At 31.4% G+C, this 16104-nt stretch overlaps 1 long non-coding RNA gene across 3 annotated transcripts; it reads right to left on the minus strand.

The window, feature by feature from the left end:
* Positions 1-9906: 9906 nt before the first annotated feature.
* On the minus strand, positions 9907-13003 carry LOC145008260 (uncharacterized). Of its 3 annotated transcripts, none has more exons than XR_013663332.1 (4): positions 11272-13003; positions 10763-10899; positions 10619-10681; positions 9907-10043 (listed from the first exon to the last, which is right to left on the minus strand). It is a non-coding gene; the product is annotated as an uncharacterized LOC145008260 (long non-coding RNA). The 3 variants fall into 3 exon arrangements; XR_013663331.1 differs by lacking the exon at positions 9907-10043 and having other exon boundaries at positions 10439-10681; positions 11272-11971; positions 12276-13003; XR_013663330.1 differs by lacking the exon at positions 9907-10043 and having other exon boundaries at positions 10439-10681.
* Between the last annotated feature and the right edge of the window lie 3101 nt (positions 13004-16104).

Here is a 16104-nt window from a genome sequence, read left to right on the forward strand (position 1 = left end):
TTTTTGCATCAATCAATTTATTTTTAATTTTCTTCTAGATTTGGAAGAAATTATGGTGAATATTGAAGAGGTAAAAATTGATAAATTGAAGAAAATATGAAAATATTGACACGAAGACGTGAAAATGCTTTAAAATTTTATAGCGTTTTTTTTGTTTTTCATATTTTATATTGTATCGAATAAAATAATTATTGTATTGTGTTTATAGATTAGTAAATAAAATGAGTTTTTTTTATGATTTCCTTACAAATATTATAGTATATGAAATATGCATAGATGCATTTGTAAAAATATGCATAAATGTACCAAAAATCTTGATTATTTTTGGTTAAAAAACTATAGTATTTTTTAAATAGTCCAGTTTTTTTTTAGTTTTATTGATTTTTAAATGCATTTTAAAAAAATTGCATTTTTTTTAAATGCTTTTTTTCAAATTTTTTTTTTTCAAAAATTCATGTTTTCTATAAAAAAAAAATCTGTATTTTTTTTAAAAACAAAAACTGAAAAATACTATTTAAAAAAAGTGAAAAATATTATTTTTTTTTAAAATTTTTTGATGTAATTGTTTAGACATTTCTATTCATATTTACAATAACACAAAAAATTAAATAAATAAAATTGATAAGATTACAATCATGTCCTTAATGAATTAGTTTTGATCTAACGCTCCACTTTTAGTTCTCAGGTTCTCGAGAAATTATGAGTTCTCAACCAATCTCACCCTTATATATATATATATATATATATATATATATATATATATATATATATATATATATATATATATATATATGAAAGTAATTATTGAATTTCATAAATAAAAGTAAAATTAATGTTTTTCTAATTTTTTTAGAAGAATATGTATGAAGTTGAACCCATTACCTCCTAACTAGAAACATATTGTTAGATATTTTGTTAACCAATATCTTTTTCCAGTTGTGGATAAACAAACCAACTTTTGTTCAGTACTCTTCGTAGGAAAATTCATCTGCAGTTTTCATCTTTTCCTGTTCGAAATCAACGAGTTAATTATAGTACCATTCATTTGGTATACCCAATTCTATGGAATTTTGTATCATGACACGAATCTGGTTAAAAACTTCAACCTAACACAACCCCAATCAAATTTAATACTAATTTACATCGGTATTGCGTGCTATTTGTGCACGCGAACTTCTATGTATTTATCGTCACTTACCGTGTCCGTTGTCAATTCTTGGTCATTGAGATTCATGGTAATTCAGATTAATATTTTGGTATAGATATTACCTCTTTTTTCTCCTTTCAAACAAATTGGAATGATTGAAGTTTTCCTATTTAAAATCATGTTAGATCTAATTCCTATAATGATTGATAACAATTTGTTGGAGAAAAAATATAATATTGAAGGAGACTATAATAGTCACATAAATTATTTGTTTATTTGTTTAAACAGTTGAACTCATTTGTTAATTATATAAAATATTTTTCTTGGAAACATATGAATTTTTTCCAACTAATTTAGTGGTATTTTAAATTAAAAACAAGACAATCTATTATTCTTTGTCAACCAACCTATCTCCATCCTAAATAACTATTTTTCTATTATTACATTTATTTATGAAAAAGTTACATGAACAAACGTTATCTAAGGCTAAGGGGAGTGGTAACACTCTTAAAATTCAATTTTTTTCTAATTTAATTTAATTACTATATTTTAATAAAAAATATTTTTTATTTAATATTATATAAAATATATTTTTTGTATTTTCTTTTTGTAATTTAATTTAATTACTTTATTTTAATAAAAAAATATTTTTTATTTAATATTAAATAATATATATATATATATATATATATATATATATATATATATATATATATATATATATATATTAAATACACAAACATTTTTTTATTTAATTAATGAAATAATTTTTTTAACGACAAACAATTCATATTAAATAAAAACGATTTAATACTACTTAAGACCTAAAACATTATTTAATACATAAAAAACACACTTCATTATTAAAACTCACTTCATTAAAAAAAACTCGAACTAAAGCAACGGGTCTTCCTCCGAATACTGGCATTCCAATTCGTCTTCCGGTGGCATATTTAGATCAAGATTGTCCATCGTCCAAAGATGATCGGTCAAATGACGACGAAGATCGGTACGGATTATTGCACTCTGAATTATCCTCAATCTTTGCATCCATTCTTGACCACCAAATTCTAGTGGTTGTGTCTCTGGGATGACTTCGTTCTCGTAGTACACATATATTGTGTTTCTTTATGTTCTACTATCATATTATGCAATATGATACATGTATACATCACCTCTGTCATATTAGAAATATCACGAACATGGATGGTTTTGCAACTATCTGCCAACGCTTTTTAAGTGCTCCAAACGCTCGTTCAATATCTTTTCTTGTTTTTTCTTGGACTCTATTAAATTTGGACCTCTGAGGGTGAAAGACCTTTCAATATATTTTCTTGCTTTTTCTTGGACTCTATTAAATTTGTCAAACCGAACGACATGACAACGAATTCATAATGCCCATATCGAGTACAAAAACCAGTCTTCGGTATATCCTGCTCGTGAACTTTCAACTGATGATAGCCAGATCTCAAATCAATCTTCGAGAAATAGCTAACACCCTAAAGTTGAGCAAATAAATCATCAATGCGGGTAGTGGATACTTGTTCTTGATAGTCACCTTATTAAGCTCACGGTAATCAATACACATCCGCATCGAACCGTCCTTCTTCTTGACAAATAATACTGGAGCACCCCAAGGAGAGGTACTTGGTCTAATAAAGCCTTTGTCAAGCAATTCCTGCAGTTGGATAATCATTTCTTTCATCTCAGTTGGGGCAAGACGATAAGGAGTCGCAATCGGAGCAGCACCAAGCACAAGGTCAATTCGGAATTCAATCTAGGCAAATTTTCAGGAAAAACATCAGGATCATTGTTTTGAAAACCGGACCGGCCCGGCCTGTTCGACCAGGAATCGGCCAGGTTACCGGTTTTTTAGACACCAAAAACCGCTAGGGGACCAAACCGTTTAAAATCAGCGGTTTTCTGTGAACCACGGTCAAACCTCTCTGTTCTAACCGAACTGAAAACTGGTTTTATAATTTTTTACTCTGGGTTGGCTCATTCAACAGCAACCCAAACAGTTGGATAATGATTCGATGTTTGACATATCATTATATAGAGCATTAAAATGGCAAAAGTTTATTGTCCCACCGATGTGGGATTTCACCTAGCTCAGATTTGAAAGGATATGAGCATTACCTTCCTTTTTGTAGAAGATGAAATTCATACAACTTTTATCATGCCAACGATGTGGGATAGTAAGAATTGCTGGCAAAATAATATAGTACTTGTCAATGACAAGTTTCGAACTTTGAATAATGGAAATAAAATACAAAGCAACTTAACCATCTTTAAAAGAAGCGGCTTGAGATACATTACACATAAATTTATTTATGATACCTTAATATAAGAATCAACGATATATCAACATCAATATTTTATTGTTTACACTATTAGTTCTTATATATATATATATATATATATATATATATATATATATATATATATATATATATATATATATATATATATATATATATATGGCCGGTTTTTAGAGACGGTTCGACCGGTCGAACCACTTGAACCATCGAACTGGTAAGACGGTCGGTTCAGAGTCCAGTCCGGTTTTCAAAACATTGATCAGGATACTTGTTAACAACGGGAACATCATTTGCGTTTTCTTCTCCTCTTTCGAGGTATCAACTGCATAGGCCAGATAGATAGAACATCCATTCGATATGAATTTACGAGCTTTTAAGAAAGAGATTATTTTTAAGCTTTTAAGTATTTGTTCACCGTAGACGTAAAGAGGATTCTTCCCTTCAATAGGAATACGTACTGTCTTTTCATAACATAAGAGTTTAGCATGATTCCTTGACAACCAATCTATGCCGAGAATAATATCGAAATTGGGCAAGGATATAGGAATCAGATTGGCAAGAAAACTATAGCCTTCAATTTCTATGACACAATCCTTATAAACTTTATCAGCAAGTAATGATATACTTCCCGCAGTATCTACGTGAAATGGTTGTGCAATTGCATAGCAAGCAATTTGAAAATAATGCGCAAATTCATGAGACACAAAAGAATTTGAAGCACCGGAATCAAATAAGATGTGAGCAGGTCTAGAGTTGACAAGAAATGTACCTGTCACAACGTTCGGGTCCTCACGTGCTTCTTCTGTAGTAATCTGAAATGCACGACCTTTAGGTTTTGGCACCTCCTCCTTTTTAGTTGGAGTACCATTTGATTGTTGAACAGGGACTTGATTTCTCGTCGGTTGTTGAACAGAAGCTTGACTTCGCGTCATTTGATTAGTAAGAGTAGGGCAAAAGCACTTTTTATGGCCAGTAATACCACATACATAGCAAGTAACATCCTTTCTTGGGCAAGCTGGCTTTATATGACCCTTTTCTCCACATCTATAACAAACAATGGATTCCTTGTCTATTTTGCATTGGCCCGGATGATTTCTTCCACAAACACGACATGAAGGCGATTGAATAGAAAAAGATTGTAATCTACCGCGTCCACGAGAGGCATTTTGAGTTTGCATTTGATTACTAGGTCCAGTCCGAACGGAATCAGCTGATAGAAAAGAAGGAACAGGAACAGTTCTTTCGGTACGTGGATGCTTTGAAAGAGTAAAAGTGGCACTACGTATTTCTAAGTCATGCTCATGTCTTCGAGCATACTCAACGACTTTATCGAATGACAAAACTTCTTGGTTGGCAACGAAATCGTGGATTTCGTGTCGTAGTCCCTCCATGAATAACTAAATTTTCTCATCTTCAGTTGGAATATACTTTGTAGCAAACCTTGCTCTTTGATTAAACTGAGTTTCATACTCATTCACAGTCATCCCTCCTTGTTTAAGCTCGAGGAATTCCTTCTCCAATCTCCTCATCATGTCTAGAGGACAATACTTCTCTAGCAAACGAGTTTTAAACATTTCACAGGCTAAATTCTCCTGGTCAAACCCGTTAAGAGCTTCACATGTTGCTTCCCACCAGACCAAGGTTTCTCCAATGAGCGTTGTAGAAGCATAATTAGCCTTGTCTTCGTTATCCACATGAGAAATACGAAACACTTTCTCTGTGTTCTGGATCCATGTAAGAACAATAATGGGATTAAGAACATCGGAAAACTCTGTATAACCACTAGTCTTGAAATCTTTGAATGAGGGACGCTTCACCTCTCCTTTTTGAAGATTCTCCAATGGCTTTCTCTTTTTCTTTATCGCCATTCTTTTTGTGTTCTTCAAGACTCTGTCGAATAACACCGGTAAGTTTACCCAACAGTCGCTCCTCACAATGAGATACGGGAGTATTCACTTCCTCAGGTTGAGGACCTCCACCGACATCAGGGATATAGCTACTAACCTGTTCAGCCATTACTCTGCAATATGGAGTAACATCGTATTTTAGAATACTAGGGTTTATCATTATTTAATACCCTACTTAAGTCTTTCCTAAGGTTTATATCCATATAATTACAATAAATCAATTCATATATTGAACTTCCAATAGTTTAAGTCTAAATTCCAATCTGTGGTAATTAGTTCGCTTAAACTACTGCTCTGATACCATGATTGAAAGACCTCTCATGCTTTCAGAATTTAACAACAATTGTTACTCCAAAACATGTTACATGCATATTCACAAACAATATTTTACATTGATAATCTATTTACAAACGATTGGATACAAACCGACTAAGTTTAAGTTTATTACAAAACTACCTAGGATATTGTATATTTTATACATACTAAAACTTAAATATAAAAGTAATAGTATAAACTATTTTAATTCTTCGAACAGTATAAAGCTATACAGGATGCTTATTGCCTGCAATATATTAAAACATCGCGAGGGTAAGCAATGACGCTTAGTGAGTTCAATAATAGATACAATATAAAGTTATGCCATATATATACTTCAATATGGCAGAAGCAAAGAGGAACAAGGAACAACAAAGGTATATGCGAATCATGTGACAAACTTTCCATGTAAATCAATGAATTGATTCAAAGATATACAATCAATGAGACATAACAATTTCCAAACTTGATATACATCAATAAAGCTTCGACCCAAATGGCACGGAAGACATACAATTTTTGATTAACAATTTGGTAGATTTCAGGCTTATAGCCCAGTCTAACCATTTGCCAATACCATAGAATAGAAATCATTCTCTTACGGAGACATGTTCTACATAGCCAAAGGCTACATACCAGTACCAATGTGAATCTAAGTCATTTCACTGATCACATGGTCAAAGTTATTTCTTTGCTATTAAAAATAACAAATAAAAATAACACGGGAAAATAATTCGGAATAATAACACTAAAAAGCATATAGCACATATAACACATAACATACGATTGTTCCTATATATTAAACTCACTTTGAAATAATCGGGGGTTAAAATAGTAATTTGGGTAGCACTTTGTTACTATATATAACTTTCTTCTATAAAAACAGGGAGCTTTCTTGAAAACCGGGCTCTACGAAGGTAGGGCTTCAAACCGAAAAGATAAATTTCTCGGGCTTCACGGGCACTTCGGGGCGTGTTTCGGGTGTTAGATATGTTACCAGGACTTCGGGAAAGTGGAGATACTAAAAATATGGAAAAGGGGGCCAAAAATGAAAATTTCTTGAAAATACCGTGGAAGGCTCGCAACCTTCTATTTATAGGGGAAGGGCTGCGAAGGTCAGCCAATCAGGAGACAGCAGCTAAGCAACTCGGTGGCAGCCAGATGCGAGGCGTCTTAGACGTCGCCTAAGACGCCGAAAGGCACATCGAAAGCTTACCAGACCGAAGCTCGGTCCAATCGGAAGGCGACAGGTGGCTATTGTTCATGCGAGGTGACGTGGCCTATCCGGATAAGAGCCTTATCCTTGCGAAATTCTCGAAAAATGTGCCAAAATCTTCTAAAATTCATAACTTTCGCATACGAGCTCCGTTTTTGACGTTCTTTATATGCACGCGTAGCTAAAATTATGCTCTACAACTTCCGTTTAGAATTCGTCGGCTAATTTCGAATTTAATTTTAATATTATTATTTTTAACAAACCGGGACAAGAAATTACGTTAAAAATTCATAACTTCTTCATCCGACATCCGTTTTCGTCAGACTTTTTACCATTGTACTACTAATGAAGAGACCTTAAATTCTTGTTTAGGTTGTGTTGGCTAAAAATCACTCGATCTAAAATTCGAGTTTTTAGTTGTCTACTGCTAAGCTGAAACTTAGAAAAATCATAACTTCCTCATACGAAGTCAGATTTTGGCATTCTTTTTATTGAACTTATCGGTTTAACGAATATTACGACTTTCATTTAGATAACTAAGGCTAAAAAGTAGTTTATCAAAAACTCACTTTTTACATCATTCAGCGCCGTACCAGTTTTGTCGCGGATCTTCGATTGGTCATAACTTCTTCGTTATAACTCGGATTTCGATGAAGTTTTCGCCTAAACTTTTCTAACGAGATTCTTTAGAACTTTAAATAATAAAATTTTACTTATTTCAAATTTTATATTTTTGAATGATTCTAAGCATAGTTTTAAGACTTCCAATACTTTCTGAATGATTCTAAGCATAGTTTTACTTTATTTCTTAGTAAAAACCATCTGTTAGAAATTAACATTCAAATTTAAATAATATTTCATAATATTATTCACTTTTATAATTTACAATACACGATAACTGAACGTGTATTTTACAGAGGGTCATCCGGACATAACAAACTTTTAACGAAAACAGAAAGACCAGGATGGATCTCATCCACAAGATAGTACCCAAATTTGTATTATGTTCCTCGGAGTACAAATGACGAATCTGGGGCAGTACCATCATACACCTTGTTGAATATTGGTGAATTATTGAGAATATTAATGTCATTAAGCGAACCAACACTACCGAAAAAGGCATGCTAGATCCACAAATCCTGTGAGGTTACAGCTTCAAGTACGACCGTGGGATAATGATAATTGCCTTTTGTGTATTGTCCTTGATATGCGTTAGGACACACATTCCATCTCCAGTGCATGCAATCTAAACTTCCTAACATCCCAGGAAAACCATGCACATTTCCATGATGAGCATACAATTGTTGTATGTCACAAGCAATAGGCCGACGCAAATATCGTGGACCATACAAAGACATGACAGCTATGCAAAATTTATGAAGACTTTCTCGTGCAGTACGTATAGACATTCTAAAACTCCCGTCCAGTGCATCAGGAGGGTGGCATATGCTAACATACAAAATACTGCAGCACATTTTTGAATTGGATCAAAGCCTAATGTACCTCTTGCATCTGTGCGTTGCTGCATATACTCTGATACTGAAGTCACACCTTCTACAATACGCATAAACAAATCTTTATGCATCCGGAACCATCTGTGGAAATAATATCCTTCAAAGAGAGCATTCTCGTTAAAATAATCTTGCAAGAGACGTTGGTGGCCGCTTCACGCTGTCTTTAAATATATCTTCTTCGTTTACATTGAGTGTTGCTTGATTCAATGTTGTTAAGACGTTGTTGTAGCATATTACGTATGGAGACGACCGAGTGCACTACAATATCCAGAACATCGTTCGATGAAGATGACGAAGATGACATTGAAGTAATAGTTTTTCTTTGATACAACTTGATTCAATGTTTGAAGAGTTTAGAATAGTTTTGCTTTGCTACGGCTTGGAGTTAATGTGAAGTCATTTGATTCCTTATGATTCTCTGTATATATTCTCTACATATATTCTTTACATATATTCTCTACATAAATTCCATGCATATGAAGCCAAAGTTGCATATATTCTCTACATATATTCAATACATAAGAAACCAAAGTAGATTCACCAAAGCTAAATCACGTTATTCCATATAATATTATTATATATTACATTTAACTTTATATATTTATATTTTCATATATATATATATATATATATATATATATATATATATATATATATATATATATATATATATATATATATATATATATGAAAATATAAATATATAAAGTTAAATTGCTCCACATATCCTTGTTATGTACACGACTTAATATATACGATATATATATATATATATATATATATATATATATATATATATATATATATATATATATATATATATATATATATATATATGAAAATATAAATATATAAAGTTAAATTGCTCCACATATCCTTGTTATGTACACGACTTAATATATACGATATATATATATATATATATATATATATATATATATATATATATATATATATATATATATATATATATATATATATATATATATATATATATATATATATATATATATAAGCTTAGGTTATTTTGATTTTTACTAACTATTGTGTATCAGAATGTCCAGATCTGGACCAACGGATGAATTAATCAATGGACATGATTTGAGGGTGTATGATATTACAATGTGATAACATGTACCATATAATCACACAAAATTTACCAAAAGGGTATTTTCGACAATTAACTATATTTATAAAAGAAATTTTTTGGATTTTAGGGATAATTAATTCTCCTAATTTTAAAAATATGAATTTTTTTTAATTAATTTAATTTTAATTTTAACATAATTTGTATACATAACCAATTTTATTCTATAAGAATATTTTTTTTTGTTAGAATGATATTCTTTCAGAATTTTATTCTATCAGAATATTATTAAATAATAACAATATTCTTGAATACGAGGTTGAAAAATAACAACATTCTAATATATTGTTATACATCTGAACTTAAATACAAATCCATACATATTCTTATAAATTAAAAGCCTTATATATTTTAATATAATTATAAATATTGTAAAAGAATATCAACAAAAATGAATAAAATTCTTAAAAAATAACAACGATCTAAAATTGTGAGTGTGATCAAACTTTATTCATTCTTAAGTCTTTCAGCCATTCCTACAACAAAATACAACAAAAACTAATAATGGTTAAAAACATGTTACTTGCAATTACCTATCACTTTATATATTCTGGTAGAATATATAGAATATGACAGGATAATATAGAAAAAAATAATAGGCAATCCAAGAGAAACAATAACAATAACAATAACAATAACAATAACAATAACAATAACAATAACAATAACAATAACAATAACAATAACAATAACAATAACAATAACAATAACAATAACAATAACAATAACAATAACAATAACAATAACAATAACAATAACAGACAATTCAAGAGAAACATCTATTACAAAAAATAATAAATCTATTACAAAAAATAATAATAATAACAGGTAAACAAAGATTCTAAAAGAATCATTAAATATAAAGTGTAGATAACATTTAATTCTGATAGAATATATATATGCAATTACCATTTATAGCATCATACAATTACCCATTACTATTGTGTAACCAAAATATATTATAAAATTTTTAACAAACATTCCTAAAGAATCATTAAACCTAAAGTGTAATTATCATAAGGTTGTTGCTGTAAAGCATACATCAATTTACCCATATGAAATTTAACAGATGAAGGTACCAGATCAACCTTCTCAACAAAAGATACCTGAAAAACTTCAAAAATCAAACAAAAGAAAATCAATTTTTTTCTATAATAATAAATTGAAGATAAACAAATTTAAGCATGTAAAATACCAAAAACATAAGCGATGAGGACAAAAAGAAACTCGGCTATGTTTCTTCATCGATCTTTGGGACAATTTGTAGCTACCATCAGGAATATCCATCAAGACACTGATTCTTAGTCTCATCATGTTTTTAAAGCTAATGTCCTACAAGAAATAGCAATGTAATTTCATTAATTTGTTTATCATAGCATCCTTTGTCATAATAAGAACTTTTTTTAAGTAGAGCGCTATAAATGGTGGATTTTTCAAAAGTATAAAAAGTAAGGAAAAAGCATAATGCTAATGCTGTAATGATAAGATTTGAAGGTAGGATGATATAATAGACAGATAAATGGGAGTATGTCGGTTGTTTTTGCAAAAGTTAGGATCTGATTATTGTTGTAAGTTATTTATCTCTGAGTTCCATTTGAATTTGTTTTCTAAAACATTTGTAGAAGCTATAAGAGAAGATTCAATTTTTTTTTTATATAAAATTATGCATGAAAGATAACAAATTTATATAAAATTGAGCTTTACCTAATAAAAAAGATCCATATAACAGAGCACATTTCCATATTTCATAAGAGGTGAGGTTTGAGACTCAACAACCACATCATCTCCATCAGACTTGCATTGATAATAACTTCATACAACAGAATCTGCAACAGTTCCTGCAGCTGTTGCAACAGCACCAAAACCACCAAATGTACATGATATAGATAAAAGCACAATGATATTTTCTACATAATTTTTAGATAACGTTATTAAATGTTGACAATTCTTAAGCTTTTAAAAAAGTGTTATTCAACAACCCACTTCCAATGTTTATATATATTGTAGCAATTTTATTTCATATCTTCCTACTTCTTAAACTCATCAACGGATGTAATTCAGAAGGATAAGAGAGATCTTAACCTTATCTACAACCAAAAATAAATTTCCTAAAAGTTATAATGGTAAGACCATTTTGATGAAGAGAAACTCTGCTTTTAATGGTTTACGGAAATTTAAACCATTACGTGGATTTACTAATATAAATTAATCTAATCAAGGTTAGGAGAAAGGCAATAACGTGAGTAATGGTAAGACCATTCAAATTTCTGCGTTACCTGGGATGAAAGTAAGTACCAACAGTAAAATTAGAAATACCCTATACGTAAATTCTTGTAGGAGATCAGTTGTGTTGCTTCTTCTTATCAGTATGGAGATAGCTTTTGCATCCTACTACCACTATTACCTGCCAAATAACAAATAGATTCTTCATTAGAGAAATGGGTATATATATTAAACACTCATAAATCAAAGACTAAGTTGCATAAATTATATCAATAAAAAAAATGGTCACAAAGTATGTCCTTGACCAAATCCACGCCCAATTCATAATCATCACTAAGCATCGAGCATAAAAACTGTTCAACATCTTCATGTAAGTGAGCATAAAATTAAGATTCCTCCTAAATATGAATAATGGATTTGAAAAAAAAATGAAAAACTTGGTTCGAGCATTTTATCGAACAGTTAGCGTGTACCATCAAACTTACTTTCAAACGTCATAATGAGTGTTCAAATTACTACTAATTTGTACATATTATTGTGAATATCTTGGCCCAAATAAATGGAAGGCACGCGATTTTAAGAAGGGGAAGAGAGAAGCATCTGGCAAGGCAAACAGGATGATTGATTTTCTTTCGTCTCTTCCTAACATCTGTATAGTGCATGCCATCTCCTCCTTTCTAAGGAGCACATAGCCACACGTAACAATGGAAAAGATAAACATGGGTGGGGAATGCATCTATTGTCGGTGGAAATTGGAATTGTTTTCTCTTCCATTGGAGACTAACGCTTCCAGGTGACGAAGTTGGAAAAGGAGTAGGATAGAGTGAAGGCGGTGTAGAAGGACCATGATCGACTTCATCTGCATCAACTGGAACTAAAGGCGTCGCAAATCCCCTTTTTACACTTCAAGATCTGAGAGAGCAGCGACCAGTGGTTAGTATACGTACATGGAGATGGTAGATGTCGCTAGCTTTTGCTTCCCTCCATCCTCTGATTAGAGCGAAAGGAGATTATCGTTCAATCGGTTCAGAAAAGTGACAGGAGCTGAAAATGGATATAAGAAGTGGTGAGGAGGTGGCGGTGGGCACCAATCTGATTTCTATTGGCTTCTAAAACACGAGGCAGAGGCGGTGGAAGATACGTGGAGGCAAATGGGAAGGAGAACAGGGAAACAGCTTCAGAGAAGCGGTGGCAAAATAAAATTAAAAGCAAATTAATCAGAAAGAAAAAAGTAAATAAAAAAAGTTTGGTCCAATTCAATTGGGAACCTCTTTTAATATATATATATATATATATATATATATATATATATATATATATATATATATATATTTACCTAGATGAGTATATTTGTGTATAAAAGTCCAAGAGCAATTCGAGTATTTCTTATAAGTTGGGATGAAATATCGATGTTTTAATCATCCTCTTCTCTATTTTAGTTATATAAACATTATCACCAACCTGGAAAGTGTTAGAAATACGTCAAAAATATTCTAAGCATGAAAAGATCTTCAAACATAAGATATTCATGGCGTCATTTAAAAACCTTTTGAATTTGCTATTTTATATTGCATTTATGTATTACCACTAAAGATGTATCACGTAATAAAAAAGAAATAATGAATGTATTTCCTAAGAAAAAATATTAACCAACCATTTATATCAAGATTTCTATGTCATTAAATCTTTTTTAAACCAAAAATATTGTAACAAAAAATGAAATTCACCCACATCTTTTCTACTAGACATTTCGTCAAACACCTTTAGGGCACACACAAATCATCACGCTTTGTAGAATATTACTAATGAAATGAACAACTAAATGCACCAACATCAAATATATTTAAAAATAAAGATGCCTTGAACACCATTACCTAATTACATATCAAAATTTAGCTAAAAATGATATAAGAATATGATTACCTCTAATTAGAAGTAGAGAGGATGAGTGTATGATGTTTTAAGAATATGTTTACCTGATCAAATAGAATGGTGGCAAAAAAATGGTGATGAAGATGATGTTGGTGTAGGAAGATGAATAATAGAGATGTAAAGAGCAAAAAAAAAAAAAAAATGAACGAGATTCATTAATTACCTGTTATGCGTGTATGATTGTATTTATCCCCAATTAGGTGTTCTTATACATTGAATTGCTAATAAAAAAGATCACCAACAACAATTAAGTTTGAATCCGATGATAAGGCGGTTGGCAATGGTGACAATAGGCTAAAAATGGAGATCGGTGATGATGATGGTGAAAATCGATAATTGATAAACCTTAATTGCAGCCGCCAACTGAAAATCGATGATTGATAAACCCTAGCATTCTTTGGCTGAATATCCTCCATGTTCAACCTCCCTAGATGGATAACAACAATAACCGACAGAGAGAATAAGAAGGCAGACGATGTGAGTCCTTTTGTTGATCCACCTATAGGTGAAAAGAATAATATAAGAGAGGATATAAGAGAGATAGTAGGTCAAATATATTAATTTATTTCCTTAATTGAAGAAAATCAATTAAATGATTCTTTATTAAAAGTACAAAAGGTCCAAAATACCTTTAAATGATTTATTTAATTATTTATTATTTGTTGAATTCTCATTGCTGTATTTAGGAACATAATAGTTGCTAGAAACATTTGAACCTAGCTCTTTCTCTCTTTCTCTCTCTCTCTCTCTCTCTCTCTCTCTCTATATATATATATATATATATATATATATATATATATATATATATATATATATATATATATATTAAATAAAGGAGGTTACAAACACTTAAAATGTAAATAAAAAAGATTAAAAAAACTACAACTTAAAACAACTACGACTTAATAGTAGACGAAACACACGACTTAAAAAAACTACGAATTAATAATAAATGAAACTAGACCTGACAATTTGATACACGACACGAACACGATACGACTTTTTCGTGTATGTGTTTTAGAAATTTGTGTTTATTCGTGTCTGACACGTATTTTAAATTTGTGTTTCGTGTTTTATATGTGTCGAACACGAATTCCCTGTTTAGACATAGACACGTATAAGACACGATACAAATTCGTTTTGACACGTGACACGTATAAACACAGATATACACATATATACTTTAGGGTTAAAATTTTATATTTATAATATATTAGGGATCAATTTCGTAAAAGTCAATAATTAGTTTATAGCCCTTGCTTAAAAATCCATTAAAAACGTTTTATTCGTGCTTTTTCATGTTTTCGTATAACACGGCTGCAAAACGTGTCTATTCGTGTCGTGTCACGTGTCACATGAATTTTTTACTTGTCGTGTTTGTGTTTGATATCCCAAACACGTTTTATAATTCGTGTCGTGTTCGTGTTTAACAAATTCATGTCGTGTAAATTCGTGTCTCACACGAATACACGACACACATACACAGATTGTTAGGTCTAAACAAAACACACGACTTAAAAAAACTATAAATATTCCTAATTGTAATCTTTAGCGAGATCCCGCTTGGCGTTGTTAATAACCGATGTTCCTCCTCGGACAATTGAGCTCCCATGGGTGTTAAGTAAAGTTGTAACGCATGGTTCTTTTCCTTTCTAGCACGATTCATTTCTTTTAACTCTTACACTTCCAAAAAACCCTCAAACTTATCGTCTAACCATTTGATTGAGTTCTTATCTCCTCCGTTTCAGTCGACGAACTTTGTGCTCCTTTCAAAGTTCTTTTTACTTTGTCTCGTCAGTAGTTGTTGAGGTTAATCCCTCCGATATGCGCATCAGAAGATTGACTATGGCTGGACTCCAAAGTTTTGGTTCGTTTGGACATCCCCCCGTAATCGTCTGGACTTTTTAGATCTAGCCATTTTTTATTGCTCTTTCACAACTCCCCAAAATGATTCATTAACAAAAGGTTTTCCGACTTTCTCCTTGTCAATCTTTCGAACCTTAGCCATGACATCCACCTCATTTGCACCACTTTGGGGATTTTTCATCGCGTTCATGTATATGTCGTTGAACTTCATTGCGGCTCGGTTGGCGTTCCTCCACTTCGAGTAAATTGAATCGGGGTTGTGGTAGTTTTTATTCATGAGGTTGCAAAAATTATTCCAAACTTTTTGATTGAAGGTTGTTGAGTCTTGGTCTTTCTTGTGGATCGGCTCCTTCAACACATCTAGCCATGATTGAGCTAGTGCCCTTTCTTTATCATCTGTCCACCCTCTACTTGGAGCCCTCCCTTTTCCTTTTTTTGTACGTGTGGTTCCACTTTGGGCTCTTGAAAGGATTCTTGAACTGAATCTTCAACGGGGCCTTCATCAGATGAATCGCC

The sequence above is a fragment of the Lactuca saligna genome, chromosome 8 (genome assembly GCF_052625555.1).
Source record: "Lactuca saligna cultivar CGN05327 chromosome 8, ASM5262555v1, whole genome shotgun sequence".
In the NCBI taxonomy this organism is placed as follows: Eukaryota; Viridiplantae; Streptophyta; class Magnoliopsida; order Asterales; family Asteraceae; genus Lactuca; species Lactuca saligna.